Here is a 20,293-nt window from a genome sequence, read left to right on the forward strand (position 1 = left end):
ATGGTCCCTCAACAATGTCAAGAATTTGTATTAAATTTCAGTCATTAACACTCAAAGATGGTTGCTGTGGTGCGTTTACAAAGAAGAACATCAACGTCTTTACACTGCGGATCTAAGGGACATCAGGATGGCTCACTCAAAACTATCATTAATGGTGATTACAACTAAAAAATGACCATGAATGACTAATTATCATCATCACCTCAGCTGAGGGGCTGGGGCTGGACCATTCAATGATAGAACTTGGAGGGGGGGGGTGTACTTGATCCATTCAGCTCCTAAACGCGAAGGTGCTTTATTGTGCTGGGATTGAAATAACCTTGCATGTGATTGCAAGCTGGTATTTCACACCTTCAGTCAAAATGCATTCCATTGAATCTGCTCAAGAAAAAGTCCCCTACTACAAGTTTATCAAGTTTTGTGGCACGAGGACGTCTGATTACGGGGACACACAGACACACAGACACAGACACACACACACACACACACTATGAAGAAATGGGAGGAGCTTCCAAAGACGCACCTGGATGCAGGACGTGAGCTGGGTGTTTGAGCCGGTCTTACATAATGGCAAAACAGTGTCTACGCGCAGTTATAGAGTCCATCACATGATGCCTGCACCCCAAAAAGACTTTTCCCCATAGAGCTCCACACCCCTGTGAAATAATCCGAATTTCATTTGTTTAGTTTGATAACATTTTTTTTTTTAATCTACGATTAAATAATTTCATCTCCATCAGACCAGAACTTTGAAGATTCAGCCAGTGAAAGTCTCCAGTGTGCTGGTTCTGTTCTCCCTTCTGGCCCATAGAGAATCTACGCTAGCAGCTCCTTCATACCCAAAACCCAGGTTGGCTTCATGCACCAGACCAGCTTGAAATGAGTGACGCACACACACACACACACACACACACACACACACACACACACACACACACGCACACGCACACACGCACACACACACACACACACACAAACATATGCTTCTGCATGTGTAGGTCCTCTATCTTCTAAGACTTCTAAGACTTCTTAGCAAAACTGCGTTGGGAGTTGTTGCCACAACTGCTCGCGTAAAGTGGCAAATGCAATGCTCAGTGTGCCTCAACCAGTTGCTGTATGTCGTCACCTAACAAGTGCATTTTTTTAGAATTCTGTTCAGAAGAAGATAGGCAGAAAAACTGTGTGTACATACCCCTCAAACATGGTAGAAAAAAAAATTTGCCTTTTATTTGTCTTGCTGCTAGATTTTACCCATAAACTGCAAACACCATGGCCCTCTTTGTTCAAGGTATTTTACATATCTGCCAGTAAAACATTAGTTTGTCCAACTTCTGCGTCTTTTTTGCACTCAAAATGTACTCATATGATTTAGTGCCAACCTTTTAAATCTTTGCAAATTACTTTGTTTTGTACTTCTTTCATTGTGCACAAACAGTGCATGAATAATTGATGTGTGTAGCTGGGAGGAAACGTCTAAATTTGTAGCTTTTCAAGCCAAACAGGGTACACAAATAATGGCATCTTATTAGAATACTTGGGTAAATAAACCTTTGTTTGTCTTTCTTTCATGTCAGGTAATGGATGACAACCTGTAAGTATGACTGAACTTCCACATTATTTTGTTTTTATTGTTGCATTCACAGTAATTAAGACAGTAATGTCGGTCTTTGCGTGTGATGTGCAGTTTTACATTTCATCCTGTGGTTGTAGGAAGATCTCCCTTTGATGTTGGGAGCTTCTCTGCACCAGGAGAGCACAGTCAGCTTTGTTTATGGTCCAAAGACGATGCTCTGCTTGTTGGCCTGATATCTCATACAGGGATGAATGAGAAAAAAAAAGAACAAAAAGGAAAAGTTTGGGATTGACTGAATCTACAGCCTCACTTGGGCCTGGAGAAGATGGATCTGTTGGGATTTGTTGTTTTGAATGCGATGAACTTGTTTTTCAGACATGCAGACTGTGTAACTGACTGCTCCTTTTGGTGTGTGCTAACCCTATATACAGATGGTCTACCTCTGTACACAGTGAAGAATCAAAACATACATTTCGTAATGTAATAAACTCAGAAATTTTAATTCCTTAGCAGTCAGCACTATTTGTTGAAACTACTCATAACACATAAATATGAGTCAAAACACATCTCTTGTGCATAATCAGAGACGGATATGTAATAATCAGCTAACAGCAGCAACATAAACAATCACCCTGTCATTTTTGTCAAGCGATTCATAACTGTGAATAACTATGAAAAAAAAAAAGAACTTCATGGCTCCGTTGAATTGCCTGGCATGAGTGACGAGCAGCTCATGATGGCTTCTTTTAGTTCATGTTCACAAAGCGCTGGTGTTTACGTGACTTATGACATCGCCATACAATGAAAATGACCTGTTTCTGCTGCGTGTAACACAGTACTCAGGGAGGGGCAAAGTGCATACAGTGTTATGTGTTCTTTGGGTTGTTTTCATCATTTGTAACGTAATGTAATATACAACAGAAAACAAATGATAGAAGGAGATATTGCCAGTGGTCACCATATAAGTGCACTGTCTTCAATAAAAGGGATAGTCCTTTGCTAAAGTATCAATTTTATGATGTACAATAAATAATAAATTGAAGGGGCGGCGTGGCTCAGAGGTAGAGTGGCCATCTGGTAACCGAAGGGTCGTTGGTTCAATCCTCACTTCCCCTGGTGACCATGTCCAAGTGTCCTTGAGCAAGATACTGAGCCCCTAATTGCTCCTCATGGCCCTGCGACAGACTGGTGACCTGTCCAGGCTGAACCCCACCTCTCACCCAATGTCAGCTGGCATAGCCCCCCCCACACACACACACACACACGCACACACACCCTGCAACCCTTAACTGATAAGGATGGAAACAATAAATTGTGTTATTTAATGTATTGTGTGTGTATGTGCCTGTATAAAGTGTTTTTTTTTACATTGCGTTTCAGTTAAGATCAGCAGCTAAATAAGTAACTTAGAGTTAATGCTAAATACAGACGTCAATAAAGTTGGTCTGGCTCCAAAAGAGCTTAAATGGAACATGTCATGAGTGCAGCATGCTAACGTTGGCCTCATTGCTAGCAGCTCGGAGTTTTTTTGACGGCAACAAAAACACCTGCAGCTGCTGCAGCCACCGAGACAATAACAACAACCCAGCTCAGATGAACGGCCAGAGTTACTTAACCGATGTGGATGCATACAAATTCTCTCAAAGTCCAACAAAACACGATGTCATGACAGAGCAGCACCCTTGCGCACTTCAGTCAGTACAGTCACACTGTAATTTAGCATTTACCATTACTGGTAAGGTGTTAGAGCTTGGACAGAGCCAGTTCAACTGGCAGCAATCTCCAAATATCTATTAAAAATACTTCATTTCAGCAGAAAAATCCAAATGCTTGCATTTCACTGATTCTGACATGGTTCATTTGGGGTTTTTGTTCAGTACAGATCCGTAGGCCCAGACATGCTCTGCTGGGTGCGTGTGTTTTGCCGGTTCATGATCAATAAAACGAACCAAACAAAGTGATAAACTGCTCTGCTGTTGCAGCGGAATATATTTTCCACAGAGGTAGAAGGCTGATAATGTTCATTGAAAATAATAAATGCCATGTTAAATGGCAAACCCTGCCAAAAAACTGATTCCAGGATACAACAACCAAATCCTGCTGCTTTAAAAAGCTTCAAAGGTGCAGCATGAAGCTCACAAGTGCAGATCATTTATGCTAAAAATGTGGCTGTAGGCAGGGATTGTCACTGTCTGGATTTTAATACATATTTACATGCTAAAACATAAGAATTAGAATTCATTAGTGAAATCTGAGGTCTAGATCTAGATCGGGAGTTGTTTGATTAGTAGCTCTGGGACATTGTTTTTGTAGAGTCTGCCTGTCTCCTACTTTTGTTTTTCCTCATTTGGCATGACTCTGTGTAATATGGTTGTGCTTGAAGACTAATCTGTGCTATCTCAGCTCTAATTAACAGAGCATACAGAGTTCCCAGACACATTTGTTGTTTTTCTTTTTTGCCTGCAAAGATCTTGGTGGTGTTTTCGTGCAAAGCACCTGGCCATGCCTGCCCGGTGACAATGATTATAGAAAGATTCAATATTCCGAACAAATGAATGGCAAAATATCAATCAGCTCATCTTGGTTTCACATGACAGTTTGTAACCCGGATTCCTGAAAAACTGCCTTTTTGAAACCAAGAGAGGTGCATTTAGAGGACTCTTGTTTTTCCACTCAGCATGTGGATGCAAAACACAGTCTCACCCAAACACTTGTGAGGAAGTGAAGAGTGCAGCTGCTGTCTTCTGTATGTTGTGTTTGAGGTTTACCTTCCTCAGAGGAAGTGGTCTGAGGGAGATGACAGCATTATAACGAATAAAACAGGATATCCGACGCTTCAATAATTGAAAGAGTAAAACATGACAAATGTTTTCTCCGACTCCTCTTTCTACACGCTACTTATTGTCTGTAGTTAAATTGAGGCAAGTTAAACAACATGACAAAGTTAGATCAAACGCATCTCCAGAGTGAATTATCTGTCGGTGGACCCTGTGAGCATAATTCCTTTCATATGTCATGGTACAGTGAGGATAAAATTGAAAGCCGTCATATCAATGACATGCCAAACTACACTCCCGAACTGCCGAACATCAAAGAGCCCTTGATTTCCTCTAACCGAGCATGTTAATTGGTGTTTGATTGATAACTTGAGTTCACAGGCAATGGCATGTGTCGTCTAAACTGTTCCAGGGTGTCTTTTTGAAATCAGCTTTAAGAGCGGAAGAACAATCACTGGCGGGCCCATTAAGAAATTGCCGGTATGCACACTTGCAAATAAGCTGTCACACGTTACAAATGAGATTACCTTTTCTCAGTGTGCCGCGGAACTTGGCGATGAGGGGATGCATGGGTAAGACACTAAAAAAAGCTAAAATCGTTTTAGTTTTTATCAGTGTGCTCGATCTGCATGTGCTGTTTATGCTTTCTTCATGCACGGTGGGGGGAAAAAAAAAAGTAAATTCAACTGCTCGGAGCACAATGTAATCAGTTGCAGTAAAGTAAGAATTATCAGTGAAAAGACAGAGCTCAGAGAGAGAATGATTCTTTTACACATGACGCCTGGTGAAAGAATGATGGAGCTCATAGACACGAATGAGTAATTATAGACTTTTTAAAAAAAAATACAAGATATGATCAACAATATTTGAATGTGTCTGCATATCCAAATATATTAGATACAGTGCCAGAGTCATGAATGACAACACTGTGATACCAATAAGAGAATCAGAGGTGAAAAAGCAGTTATCATATTTGCATGTCTAGTTTGCAAAGATCGTTGAGGTTCCATTCATGAGATCCATTCATCCCTCCATTTTCTACCACTTATCCTGTTAAGGGTCATGGGGTGGAGCCTATCCCAGCAGCCAGGGCAGGGCCAACACATAGAGACAGACAACCATTGGGTCTCCCAGCCACACCTACGGTCAATTTAGAGTCTGGATTAACCTGGTCCCTCTTGATGTCTTTGGACTGTGGAGGAAGCTGGAGTACCAGAGAGAACCCAGCAGGAACAGGGAGAACATGGAGACTCACGCAGAAAGACCCCGTGCTGCAGCCGGGGCTCCAACCCATGAGGCCCCAGTGCTGACCACTGCACCGCCACGCCGATTAATGAGATCTTTGCTGGACGTCTGATCGTTGCCTGCTTGTAAATATCTGAATGTTTGAGCCATAAAACTAATGGCTCTCCAAAATAAAGTGAAGCCACGGACAACAAGCACACACATAAAGGTCATGATAGATGAGAATTTAATCAGGTATTTCTCAAGTATTTTTTATTTGAAAAGAACATTTGACTGAAAATATATCACAAATTATTAATTATATGCCACCTGTGCTTTTTCTGCTCTGTTACATTCTAACTACACACTAACTGCACACAGATGTGGAGGAACCACTGCACTGTCACACCACAAATGTCAATAAAAACAGTCAGCATGCTGAGCATGCATACTCAAAAATGCCTGACTGTCAGAGCAATACTTCATCAAGTGAACTTATGTCTTTAAAGTTGTCAAATTGTCATTTTCTCTCTCTCTTTTACTTGAATGCAGAAAGAGCCAGCTACATCTATTTAGCCTGGAGCTAATAGCAACAGACGGATACGGCCAGAGATAAATGAGCTTTTAACTTTATATTCACACGTGCTGCTGGCTGCCGTGTGCAGCCTGCGTCGGTTGGTGTGCTGCTTGTAGACATCCTCAGAAATCCTTCGACTCTCAAGCAACACAAAGTACTTCCATTACCTACACATACATTTAGATTTAACTTAACACATGAAATAACACATGGACACATTTAGCTCAGGATTTGGACCACTTATGGGCCATAGTTCCGTGATGTATTTCTTAGTACTTGATTTTAATTTATGTAAATCCCCGAGGGTCAACAATCTGCTGTCTGAAAATCTTTAATTATTGTTTTCTCATTTATAGAGAAGAGAACGCTACTGTCAAAACACTGGTGGAGGTCACTGTGTATCCTACTTCTCATTTCCAAAGAACATTCTACTCTTGTGACGTAAGAAAGATCAAAGATGTATGTCAAAGACGGGAAAACGTGGACCGAGTGAGGATGATGTGACAGGGAGAGCACCGGCGCGGAGGCCTTTCAGACACATTTAGACACACTCCCGAAGCTTCCCTTCGCAGAGCATCTCTAGACAGAGGAAAAATAAAGAATGCTGGGCTCAGACCTGGCCAGCTGTTTACTCTGACAGCCCTGCTGAACAGGTAAAGAGACAGGCTAATGGCTATCATTTACACTGCCAGTGGCACAGTGGCCAGTATACAGTATTTCTGACATCCTTTGTCCCTGTTGTCAGTCAGTATAGAGTCAAAAGTCAATAGTGTTCTCAGTAGCATACATTTTTATAGATATACTATATATACACATACGTCAGTCCATATTTCTGTTGTTAACTGGAAACTCTAATGAGCATCCATTCTTTCTCGCGGGTTCCAGTGCATGGGAGCACTGCAGCGTGCAGCATTTGTTTGAGTCTGAATCTGTTTGCATGTATTCAGTTCACCCTTCACTGGTTGAGTGCTCAGTTTTAGCAATGAAGCGCTAGCACGCTGCTTTCTTTTTTTAGCCAGCACCTTGCAATTTCAAAGCCATTTGTCCAATTACCATGGTCGGAGCTTGTGTTTCCTGAGGAATACAAAAAAGTTACTGCCTTTTTTTTTTTTTTTAAAATAAAATAACATGTTAAAAAAAAAGGTGAGAGTACGAGACAAGGTAAACTCAGCATAAGGAGCAACAAAAGTAAGCTGCCCTAAATGTTTTCCCTGTGTCGATGAGGTACTATCGCAGCTCTATTTGTGAGTTGCTACACTTTGCAGTGATTATATTCAAAGAGTTCTGTTGTATTTGTGTTAAAATATTCTATTCTGGTACAATAAGCCCTTTTCACAGCAGCTACTTTGACATGTCATAGCAGGGTAAACAAAGGGTACGGGATCAAAACAGTAACAGGCGCCTTCTGTTTAAGGTATACAGCCATTTAACTTAGCCAGAGCCCTAAATGAAACGGGGCTTAATTATATTATTATACGTAAAAAAAAACAACCCAAAAAAACCCCACTGTTATTAAAAAGGCCAACAACAGACAAGGGATTCGACAACTTGTTACCTCTGAGATGTGGAAGTATGTGTGTATGTTGGAAGTATGTAGCTTTTGCATTGTTCGGTGAATCCACCCAAAAAGAGCTTCTGTTTTTTGCCTTTCAAGTTGACAAGTAGCTGTCTGGAGCTCCTGGAGATGTTTTTTCACCTCTGCGTGTCCAGAGTGAACCACCCACGTATATTTACCCTGAAGCTAAAATGACCACAAAAAAAAAAGTCAGTTTATCCGAAAACTTTTAACCTTAACTAGAAAGAATAAATAGTAAAATAACTTGGAAAAACTTAGAAATAAACCTGATGCATCTGTAGCTGTGAAATTACTGAAAATAAAGCCTTAAAAGGATTGATTGCAAATACTCGCAACAATTGTGATAAAAGAATAAAAACTACTTCTTCTCTTATGATTTACTGTTATCATGATTATTATGTACAAACCAAGGAAGACATGTTTATCTACCGACAAACAGTCAGCGACACACATTGATATCTACATTTCTCTGTAATTTCTCTTCAAGCTAGCGCTGAGCTTCTCTGAGGTGTTTATGCCCTCAACTTTGACAGTTTTATGTCAACAACATACCCACCTTTAGGTGAAGCGCATGCACCGTGGTTTCATCTCTCCCCTCTCGCATGCTTCTGACTCACCATGACGTCTGTCTGACTCTGCTCGTCCCCGGTGTCTCTAATCAATGATTGGTCAGGTCAGATGTTGATTGCTGTCAACCGTTGCAGTGATTCCGGCAGTGTCAGGTGACGGGTCTCTTTTCTCTCCTGTGGTGATGCGCACTCTTCACTTCAGTGCTGTGTGCATAATGTGCATCAATTGCGCACTGTCCTACATGAGGCCCTGCGCATGCTGTGCTCTGTGTTTAGGTGGCTTGTTGGTGCTTGTTCACAGCAGCGACGCTCTGGAGCATTGAAATGAATTTACTTTTACCTTAAATCAGTGTGTTGCTGGATTGCTGAGTATGCAGCTTAATAAAGACGACATGGTTTACACAGCACGATGCTCTCGAGGGTTTGTAAAGTGATGTTTTCAGACTTGTTTGTTGTTGGTGACTATGAAGCGCCATTAGCTTCAAGCTAGCATAAACGTACCTGTGTCTCTCTGCATTCTGGAGACAAAATGAAGTCACACACTGAGAAAAAAAAACATTCTCAGGAGCTCAATACAGCTATGAGTGACTGGGAGTACTGGGGGTGAAGTATCTCTTTTACTCCCAAACATGTATTTGGACAGTCACTAGAGTCCTGACAGTTTTATTTTCAAAGTGTTGTTGTATTTGTTTAAAAATGTTGTATTCCAATAACAGAATTGTACGTGTGTGAGAAACATCCATGTTTGAAATGTGTATCTCTTAAAGCTACTTTAAGTTAAAAATTTAAATCTATTTGGGGAATTAAGGCAACTTTTTAGCATTAGCTTGGGGAAAAAAAAGAGGGACTCTGCATTCATATAAATACATAGATACATATACATATATACACACACACACATATATCTATATCTATATATCTATATCTGTTACTATTCTCTTTTTTTCTTCTTTTATTACATCCTTGTGTGGCGGCAGCGGGAGCTGTGGCCAGAGGCAGAGGAGCCGGGGTGCTGTGCCGGGTGACACCGCTGGCCTGCTGCCTTACATGGGCAAACCTCTGAACTCACTCAGACGGCTGGAATTTCACCGCGTGACGTCACTGCCCTACTACTCTCCCAGAATTTGGATCAAGAAGTTTCACTGTTTTTTGGTGGGATTCGCTCCTGTGTTGTATTTCCTAGAAAGCGAGGTAAGCGGCTACCGAGCACTCCTCTGGCGCTTTTAAACGTCGAGTCCCTTCTTACCGGCTGCGGTCGAGCGGATGTTAATGTGAAATATGCCTGATAGCATAGTTGGAGAAGCTCGTCTTCAATTTGCTCGGCTGAAACGTTAATATGATTTAACTGTAGCGGTGTTGACGGCGAGGGCGTGGACACACGATAGCCTTGGCTTATTCCAGTTTTACACGGGAATAACTAGTTGGGCTAACTTGTCGCTCGCTAGTACTCAACTATGTGCAGCCGTGCGTTTAAAATATAAGACATAGTTAGGCGTCAAGTTTTGCTTGAAGGGACTCTGGGCGTCTCTGGGGTTTCTGTTTTTAGCCAAGTGGTCTGCTGCTGAGCAATGCGGAAGACAGGCTGTCACCGGAGGAACATGAGAGGACCCTGCTCAGAGAAATGTGTCGTTGAAATGAACTTTAGAGCCCAGGCGGATAAAGGAACGACTGTTAGCTTAAGTAACAGTTAGCTAGTTTTTGCGTTAAAAAAAAAAGAAAGTAGCGCCGCGAGCGGACTGTACGGCCGCACTGATAACGCCACGTCGTTTTAAGTTAACGAGCTGTGACTTCTGTATTATTTTAGCTCATTAAATGAATATCACGCTTTGTTATGTACCCACATGAACATTCCTGGTACAACAGTAATGATAGAGTAGTAATGTTAGCCTACTGTTGATCAGTTGGCGAACAAACGTGATAGTGCGGGCCTACTGTAGCCGAGGAGCCCTGGTTTGGAATAAACGTTGACACCTTGAGAGGAAAGACAAAAGAAGTAGGCCATCATGTGGTCTCATTTAATGTTGACACACAGGTCTGACCTGGCGCCTCCCCGAAGTTTGACTCCTCACTGAAACTCTATGTAGGTTATTTTTTTCACCCCTCACCAAACTTTTAATTGGAGTAGAACTTGTAACGCAGACATTATGATCAACGCAAGACCAAACAGTAGTTTCGCCTGTTGTCGACATGCGTCTCAGTGTCAGAACCGTGCCGTAAACTATCTAAATGTCATCTTGTCCTTGATGAAGGGATTTTTAAAATTAAAAAGTAAAGTGATGTCTGTTCTTATCAAAAGACGAAACTCAAACCATTTTGACTGACCACTACAACTTCAATTATTGTGTGTTAGTGGATGCAGGAAGGGAAACATATACTTCTACATTTACTGTGACATTTCGAATCTCTTATTATAAAGCCCTAACTGAAGGCATGCCTGTCACTGCCTCCAGTTTATCTTTACCTACGGCATCTTACTGTTCATGGGTCAAAGTCACACATTGATGACTCGCTGGTAATCGCCAGACAGTCTTATCAAGGTCTGTCTTGGTTTGCGCTATAGAAATGGGTCTGCCATTAAATGCAATGAACAGGAAAAGAAGACTCACGCTCCTCTTTTAAAGAAGGACTTTTAAAGACTTTGATATGGTGTGAATTTAAAATCAATAACATTAATGTCCCCAGTGTGCACTGTCATCAAACTGAATACATCTGCGTCACTCAAAAACTTTTTTTTTTTGACTTGGGCAACATTAAACGGATCAGTCTTTAATATCTGTGGTTAAAAAGGACACATTTGACAGCGCTGGTGATGTTCAAGTTAAAAGATGAGTGCCTCCGCTTCCTTTTGAGTTCAGACCCTCCTGGTAGGTTTAATCAAGTTATTCTACTTAATGTGGTTTACGGCATATTTTAATGAGGATGTCTTTTGCTGAAAGGAGAAGCAGAATATTCTTGGGTTCAAAAGGAGCATTTTAGAGTTGAACATAATGCCAGGACGTTGGGGGTTTCAGTAAGTGTCCTTTTACAAAATGTGACGACCAGCTGTTTGTTTTCACCTGCTAAACCTTATTTTTATATAATACCTTAGAGCCGATGTTTTGTGTCTTACACACACACACACACATACATACAAATATATGTATGTATATGTACATATTTATATATTTATCATATATCTATTTCTCTCTCTCTCTCTATATATATACGTGTGTGTGTGTATATATATATATATACATGTGTATATACATGTATATATATATTATACATATACATGTGTATATACATGTATATGTGTGTATATATATATATATATATATATATATATTATACATATACATGTATTCTACATTCAACAATCCAAACAAAGATTGTAGCAGGAAATTACATTTATTTAAATGCCTACAACAAGAACCTACATTTAAAGTCATGTTTTTGTACTTATATTACTTTTTACTGTCATATATGGTCATAATTTTGATGTTGTACCAAAAGAGGAAACACATGAGAGGTCTGGGTGCTGTCTTTGTTTAGAGGCATTACAGCAACTCAAGATATAATAAAAAAAAACAACAACTTGTGCAACGGAACGAAACGTTTTCTTGCAAAAGTTGTGAAGAGTTTTTGAGGATCCTGAACTGGAGCTTAGCCGATATTGGACACAGAAACGGCTGCTTAGCACTGTGAGCTGAAAGAGCGTTTGTGTGGTGGCGATGTGGCCAAGATCTGTTTTTTAAGTAAATTTAATTTTATATTGTGTTGAATCACAATACAGAACAGAGTAGAAATAGAATAGAAAGCTTTTACTGTCACTGTAAGACTTTGTTGTGTAGAATGATATTATTTGATCCAAAAATTCTAATCTCACGTATTACAACTGATAGGGATGGTTTCTTCCACTCCACAATGATTTTTATCAATGCTGACACTTGAGTTTTGACATCAATGTCTTGCACTGGGCTACCATCAAAAAACATGGAAGCATCAGTACAGAGCAGTGCTGATAAGCTTAGAGTCGTGTGATTTCTATGACCTGGACCATTTGGGAAAGGTTATATTCTTGAGTCCCATCCCCTCTGCAGAACCAGCTTCTCTCCTTTGGCTCTTGCCTGCTGCTCACTCACTGAATGTTAGCGATGCTAAAATAGAGGTAGCAAACTTGCCACCTCTCCTGCAATGTGTAGTAGACAGTCTGACCTGTCCTGCTCCTGTGATGAAATACAGTATGATGTCAAACTGGCTTGACGTAAGCGTGCTCAGACTCAGAGCAATGTGAGTTCGGGAGGGGGGAGGGGTGCTACAGCATGGTACAAGAGGACTTGGCCAAGTGTGAGCTACATCTCTGCTATTAGCTTAGGCCATGCTGGTTTCTTACTGTTGTGCTTTGATGCATCTCCCCCTAATCCCTTATGTAAAGTGGACGAGTTGTAGTCTGGCCATGTGTCTAGACTGGAAGTGTCTCAGAGTGTGCACAGTGTGAAGTCAGACAAGCACACAGTTTAAATAGAGTCTTTGAGAGTGACGCCGGCTGTGGAGAGACTGGATCACAATGACTTAAAAAACACCAGTAATATTTTAATGTTAACAGCACCTGCATCTTCTAAAATTTGCACCCCCCCCTCCGAAAAAAAAGCGCAGAGTGGAAACAGAGTGTCTTTTTTGTTCTGATAACAATAACATCCATCCAGCGTAAACGAAACCTGTGACACAGCAGATTTCATATCGTTGACATGTCAGTGCCTGCCAACGGTTTCTGCTATGTTCACAGGCTGGAGCGGGATGTGTCGTATGCTGCGTTGCAAAACAATACACTTGTCTGTCTTAATTAAGTCCATTTACATAGCTGAATGAATGAACGCTAGACTGGGGCTCACTGCAGCACACAACAGGTGAACAAGAGTGTCTTGACATGCTCTGAATGATTCCGCCTCCTTGGACTTTTTCCTCTAGTTACATACTGACTACTTAACTTGCAATAATTACCATGCATGCTGCTCACTTCCCTCCCTCCTCTAGCCTGTCCTAGTCGCTCTCTGTGCAAAAACACACAGAGTGAAAAATAATATCGAAGAAACTTCTTTCCCCGTCTCATGTAACAGGAATTTGCTTGTGGGTTTGTTGCTCTACATTGCAGTGTGCATCACGTGTTTTTAAAAGTGAGTTCGCTTTTGCATCAGAAATCACCTACCTGCTATTGCTAGCAACTTCAAGGTCCATAAGAGAATTTGGATTGCAAAAATGCTGAGTGAGGAAGTATATGTATATTCTCACCAAACACTCTACACAACCAGGGGGAAAGTGAAGTGAATATTCAACCGTAAAATGCTGTCCTGTTTTTTCACCAGTCCAAGATAACTTTATGCGTGATTACTTATTGATTTGTCATTAATATTAATGGTATTATAACCAGACTTAATGATGGAATAGCTTTTATGCTGGCATTATTATCCATCCCTCCCTTTTCTACTGCTTGTGTTATTATTATTATTATTATTTCTAATTTAACAAGGTTAATTCTTGGTATAGTTGAGTCAGTTCCCCATAAGCAGGCTGGTTTCTTGCTAACTAGTAGAACCAGTCTTTGTTCAGACGACATTGGTGGTGAATCCACTTCAGTGTTTCCCTGGTACACATTGTTTAGAAATAAGCAGTAGAACCACGTTGTTTTCTTGAAACTTGAAAAGTATGCATACTTGATTATTAATATCATTCATGAAACAATGATGGAAACTATTCCGAGTCACAGTTCTGAAACCCATTGTTGGTCTGTTGGTGTGAGGAAAGAGCTTTTGGATGAATGGATTAAAATAAATTGTTGAATTACTCAGATTACACAGGAACAAACTGACCTTCAATTGAGACCTGACAAAACAGATACTGACTTGGCAGGATTAAATCTTAGGGTCGCGCCAGATTTTTCTGAGGCCAGAGTGGTTGACGTCCTTAGAACAAGGCCACCTTGCGATTGTGTCACAAAATTAAGTTTAAAAATCAGTGTTTAAATTATAGATGGCCCTGAACATGGCCCCGCAGTTGCAGGTGGGGAAAGTTTTGGGTTTTACTCAGTTCTCCACTTGCTGTCTGCGTATTTTGGTTGGGCCGTGCATCTGCAACAAGGGGAATCTGGTTCGCCAAAATAAATTTTTAGTTTAGAATCTAAACTAATGACACATCTAAACTTAAGATGTGCATTTATGACATTATTATAACTGTTTGCAATCGGATTTGCTATCCAGCCTAGCAGTTTACATATGGGAGCTGGGTCATGCATGTGTACATGTAAACTGTACATCTGTGTCTTTGAAATGTATGATTCCATCTATAATTCTTGCCATTATTCATTGATTCTTGGAAATACTCACCTTTTAATTCATTTTTTCTGGTAATTTTCCACGTTTTTGGCATTTGGTACGCAAATCTTGCAAAGTCATAGCGGATGTGAGATTTGGGATAATTAAAGATGGCCTCACCCTCGGTATTCCTTAGAAATAGTGTGAAAGTAAAGCTTGCTCATAACACCCAGTTTTCTTTATTTCTCAGTCTCAACAGATTGGAACACACTGTCCAGGGCATTGAATCAAGAATCTTCCAGAAGCTCCATCCATCCAGAGAGCAGAAAGGTAAGGTAACTTTGGCTGTACTTGTTGTACTTCAGTTATTACTGTCAGCCAAACTTGACGATCCAAGTATTTCATTAAAAAGAGGTTACAAAAACAATTGGATGGCATGTAGCGGTTTAATTACCTGTGTTAAAGGCAGGATGTTATGTTTGCAGTTTAAGTGTCCTTGTTAGACATTTTTGAAAATTCTTATTCATTTCCAAGGAAAGATTACATGGAGCATCATGAAAGGAAAAAGGCACATTTCTAATACTTCTGGGAATATTTCCAGACGCTTATGGAGGTTTAAGTTTAGGATTTGCTTTTCTTCGATATTGTGTTTTTGACATTTTCATTAATTCCTGAAGAAATATTACATTGTACTTTGGGGGTGAAAAAAATTAGCATATTTTGAATAGTTTTGGAAACATTCAGCCAAATAAGGCTTCAGCTGTGGATTCGCAACTAGAAGAGTGGTCACTCGGCAGAGCTGTGCAGAGTCTTTGAGGTGTGTGAGAGGATGATTGGATTTTTAAAAATTTTCGTGTATTTTTTTCTTGTATTTCTGATTTTAATTGACTTTCACTTCAATGCCTGTCTTTGACGTGCTACTTTAGATTGATTTGCTTCCATTGGATGTTAGCTCGCTGCTGGGAAAACTAGCTCACATGCGCTTTCAGCTCTGGTAAAGACCCCTTGAATGACTACTGATGTTGTCCGACCCTCAGTGAGCCACCTCATTTTTCTCTGATTCACAGAGTGCAAGTGGAACCGCTAGTTCTTGAAGGTGTCACGGCAACTTTTACAGTCAAGTCACAAAAGTTATGTGAAGGACTACGACGGTTGTAGAACATCATATAAAAGTAGGTTACATAATAAAATGTTAAGTTTCAGTATAATTTTAATTTGTTTGCTTTTCAAAGAATATCACCATTGAAATTAATCAGAAAAATTGAGGCTGTATAGTAAACATAGATTTAAAGTGTTAGAAAAGCCCACTCTTTGGTATGCTGTCCACTGCTTGTGGATTCCAAGGAAGTGGGTAGAAGGTGCTCCTCATTATAAATGTAGTCCAGGCAGGGTGTCGTTTTGTCCCCTAGCAGCTGTTATTTTTACCGGGCTTCCGGCTGACCCATGCCACTCCTTGGGGAGTTTTCAGAGTTACATTCTTAATCACTTGAATAAATCCACATGAGGAGGCCTCTCAGAGTAAATGGGTCATCTTTACCTGCTACTCTACCCCTGGTGATTTGATGACAAATTATCTAAAAATTTGTTAAAATTCTCCAGTATTTTCCAACAATCTCTTAAGATGTACAGTTTCATGGTCATGCATCTCCTCCTCTACATGTTTTTATTGTCTAGTCTGAAAAGAGGAGTGTGTGGGGCAGGCTTACAGTTTTACCCATCTTAGGTCAGAACAAACCCAAAAAGAAAAGTTCTCCACAATCATCATTATTATTCCAAGTGAAAGGTATGCACCACAAAACTGGCTCTGTCGAGTGACTCTGGCTCGCAGAGTATGGCATTCCAAACTAAAAGCAAACCAACTGATATTGCCCTCAATACTGACTTCATATTTTCTCCATATTTGGAAATGTTTATCTCCTCATGATGGTTGACAGAGGTTGGAAGAGGGGATGTGAGTCATTTCAGCTGCATAAGGATTTCAAGGGGTGAGAGAAGCCTTCCAAGTGACTGCCATTTAGAGAGGCTAGTAGTTTTTAGTGCGTCAGTGGTCTAAAGTGAAGCCGTGAGTATTACTTATTGTTTTACTATTATAGTTGTACGGTAGCATGAGTGTACAGAGAGAGAGAATGCAATTTGTAATTGTCAAAACAGCTGTATGGATGTTCTAATACAAAGGAAGCTAAAGAAGCGTTAAAAAAAATGCACTTGTCTTTTTCACAGTAGGGAAAAAGATTTTCTTGGAAACTGAAAGCTGCCATTACTGATTCTGCAGATGCAAAGTGTTCCTGTGCATGTCTGAAATACGGGAACAAGCGAGACACAGTTCAGACTGTTGACACACTCACTTGATATTGGGGATAATTTTTAAAGTGGGGGTCTCAAAGACAAAGTCAGGACTACACTGAGAAATTCTTGGATGGTGTGATGGACCTCTGTTTGTCAGTAATATGCAGATGTTTGTTAAAGTTTGAACTGTTTGCAGGAATTGTATAGATACAGTATTTCAGAATAGAAGCTGTTTCTCTGCTTAGGCTGCTGCCCCCGCGACCTGACCCCGGATAAGCGGAAGAAGATGGATGGGTAGAAGCTGTTTCATAGCCCTGTGTGTGTGTTTGTCTGGAGGTGTGTGAGTGAGTTGGGGGCAGCTGAGGTCACTGGTGAATTCTGGTTTTGCGAGCATCCCCTCTCACTGATAAGTACACTTTAACAGGTCTGCCCTTCCTCCTGGCTTTTCCTCTCACACTTCAAACAGGTGCCTGGCAGTTTTTTTCTTCACAAGTAGAGGGAAGAGGTAAATGATTTTTTTACTTGGCTGCAAGGGGTGATGCTGCTGACTTCAGGGATGGTGAGGTCTTTTTTTCTAATTACTTTTATCTTTGAATTACAGTGGGAATGTTGGCTTGGTCACGTGGACTGTGTCTCGAACTGTTCTGATAAGATTCCAACTGTACCAGGTTAATATTTGGCTATTGAACAGATTATGAAAGTTGTACGCCACCTCTCCCAATCTGACTGGGTCATCCTGTTCTTGTGGAGTCGTTATCATGAGACATTTTTATTCTGATTTTTTTGGAATATTAGTGTCCATGTAACCCCAGCTTGTGTCATCTTCTAGCTTTGAAGTTCTTTTCTGTGTCATAGGTCATTTTTTCATAAACGCTAACTGGATACTCTTGTTTTCTCGCTGAAATATTTTAACATATTCGCTGCTCAGTTTCTAGCGCATTTTGACCTGATATAACAGCCACATCATTTTAAGAATTGTTATTTGATAAGAAATAGATAAATACTGTAAATAATGATCGGTAGGGCAAAGTCTAGTCATTTATTTATCCATTTCTAGTCAAATAACAGTACCTGAAATGATGTGGCTGTTATATCAGCTCTGAATGCACTAGAAACTAAGGAGCAAAAAGGTTTCATGTAGCATTTCAGGTATTGTTATTTGACTAGAAATAGATAAATAAATAATGATCAGTAGGGCAGAGTCAAGTCATTTTTCATAGAAATGAAATGTCTAAGCTGTCTTTGGTTTTGATGTCTGTTTCATTCTGCAGCAGAGCTGGAAAAATTGTGTTTTCTGTGGGTGTAGAATAAGCTATACAGTTGAAGAAACCCCTCTAGTTTTCTAGATGTTTCAGGGCAAAATGGGCTTGTCAAGGTGTAAAATGTATCACAATTCTTAAATTAATTATGAATGCAGAAAACACTGATTTTTTTGTCAACGCATGAACAAAAAAAAATCTAATAAAACTGACATAAAAAGCATGAAAAATTGCTACTTTTAAACACTGCCTTGATAGTGTTATTGAGAACTTACTTTACATTACGTAGGCTAAAATGAGTTTTGTGTGTGTTTGCAATTTGGGACAAAAATGGCTGAGCTAGCAAGGAGAGAGGTGAAGACACCTTGGGCCCTATGATATCCGTGATGCGTAAACAATGCTGACAGAATCAAGGAAGTGGACTCTGAAAACGAGAAGTGGATGCTTCTTAGTGTGAGTGCAATAAAAGCTGTGTGATTCTAAAGCCAGTCAGAACAACTCATCTAATTCCATGCAAAATATTATGAGCCAACTAAAATGAAAGCTGTTTGTATGCTGCTGAAGACTTACTCTTAATTTGACAGAATCTTAAAATGTGTCAGACCCATGTGAATGTAGCTGCTGGCTGAGACAGAACCCCCTGGTCTGAACCAACCTCCAGGAGCAGGATAATGGACAGAAGGAGGAATTCTTCTACTCCCTGAATAAGTAGTGAAAGAAAGAGATCATCGCATAACATCAGTCTCTGGCAGCATATCATCACCCTGAAACTTAATCTGGTCTCACTCTACTTTCCTGTCCTTAATGCATGATGCTGGCATCCCAAGATTGGGAGCAATTGTATGTTTTCAAGGCAAGTCTTCCAAATGAATCTCGTCAACAAATTAATACATGATTAACACGAGCAATTACATTGAGGATCCAACTGAGCTGAGGAGAATCAAGCTAAAGTGGAGATTATCTTTCCTATTTAGGAGAATCACTTTAAGGGTTTGATTACTTTCTGTTTTTGTCTTTAAGTCTTGATTACTCTGCAACTAATGAGCACAGCTATTATTTTCTGAACCCAAGAGTAGAGATTGAAGTGGAACCACCAGCAACAGAACTGAAAGACAGGTTAGAGATTTAATGATCCATTTTCAAATAAAAAAAACAATAACAGACCCCCAGCCTCTGCACTATGTCAGGGCTTGATGCTGCCTTTTCTACCTGTGAGCACCTTGGTAGATTGTCTGTCTCAGCAGGAGTGTGTACGTGGTGTTTTATTTTGAAAATTGACTGGATACTCCATGCCATTCATGTGGGGTCTTCCTTTCTCACATAATCTTTTTAGTGCAGCTGGATGTGTCCTTCAAAAATAGACTCGCTGCAGAGCAGAGCGCTTAGCTGCTTCTGTGACACACCTGAAGCAAACCTTTGTGTTTTTGGTGAAATCACAAGCGTTGTCTAGAATGAACACAATCAACTCTGTCTGCTGCAATGCTGCTGGAACGCAACACAGCTGCGTCTTTAGCTGCTGTGCTTCTCAGAACAGTTTTCATTTGTCATCTATTTTTTGGTTGCAATTGTGAGTGAAATGTTCGCTCTCTCAAGGCCTATGTCCATCCCAGAACCATCCTTCATAGCGGGGAGTTTGTTGGTTATGTTCTGTATAAAAATACTAAAGTACAGCACAGATGAAGGAGTATGCAAATTCCACATCACTTGTGAAACTTTGACTATTTGTACTTTGTATTTTTGCATTATTGTTCAAATGTACCACAGATATTCAAAAAGTACTGGTACACTGATTATATGAAAACATTACAGAGTTTTTAGAGGGCTGAAACATCCTATTGATGGAATTGATGAGATGAATGCATGCTGCCATCCTTCGCTGATGTTGGACAGTATTCACCTGGAGAGCAGGGCAGAAATCAACCATAGTGTAAATGATAATTGTGAACAGAAATGTAGAAGTAAGTCAGGAGTCAATGTTGGAACAAGTCTTTCTATATTCACTGTGCATTCAAGAAGTCAATCACTCAATATGGTTTGAAGCTGGAATGTAACGTTGACTTTCAATGTTATTTTTCATCCTTGTCCTTCTCCAGGAGAGCTCAATGACCATTTCATATAACTGTAATACATTTAGGAAGCCCTATCCATTAATTTAACACTTTTCA

At 40.2% G+C, this 20,293-nt stretch overlaps 1 protein-coding gene and 1 long non-coding RNA gene across 6 annotated transcripts in view; both read left to right on the plus strand.

Moving 5' to 3' along the window:
- The first annotated feature begins 412 nt into the window (after nt 1-412).
- LOC147250280 (uncharacterized) lies at nt 413-1,987 on the plus strand. The gene is made up of 3 exons (XR_015119309.1): nt 413-850; nt 1,575-1,591; nt 1,711-1,987. It is a non-coding gene; the product is annotated as an uncharacterized LOC147250280 (long non-coding RNA).
- A 7,289-nt stretch (nt 1,988-9,276) lies between these two features.
- lpp (LIM domain containing preferred translocation partner in lipoma) overlaps nt 9,277-20,293 on the plus strand; it is a 136,625-nt gene continuing 125,608 nt past the window's right edge. Inside the window, exons 1-3 of one of the 5 annotated variants that reach the window (XM_086224832.1) lie at nt 9,278-9,487; nt 14,834-14,913; nt 15,651-15,755. The gene's annotated coding sequence lies outside the window, so the exon portion shown is untranslated. Of the gene's footprint in view, nt 9,488-14,833; nt 14,914-15,650; nt 15,756-16,130; nt 16,367-16,478; nt 16,646-20,293 lie in introns of those variants that run through there. The other 4 variants (XM_086224835.1, XM_086224831.1, XM_086224833.1 and 1 more) reach the window with 4 other exon arrangements.

This window comes from Aulostomus chinensis, chromosome 14, assembly GCF_037954235.1.
Source record: "Aulostomus chinensis isolate RoL2024-O1b breed Wild chromosome 14, RoL_Achi_v1.0, whole genome shotgun sequence".
Lineage (NCBI taxonomy): Eukaryota > Metazoa > Chordata > Actinopteri > Syngnathiformes > Aulostomidae > Aulostomus > Aulostomus chinensis.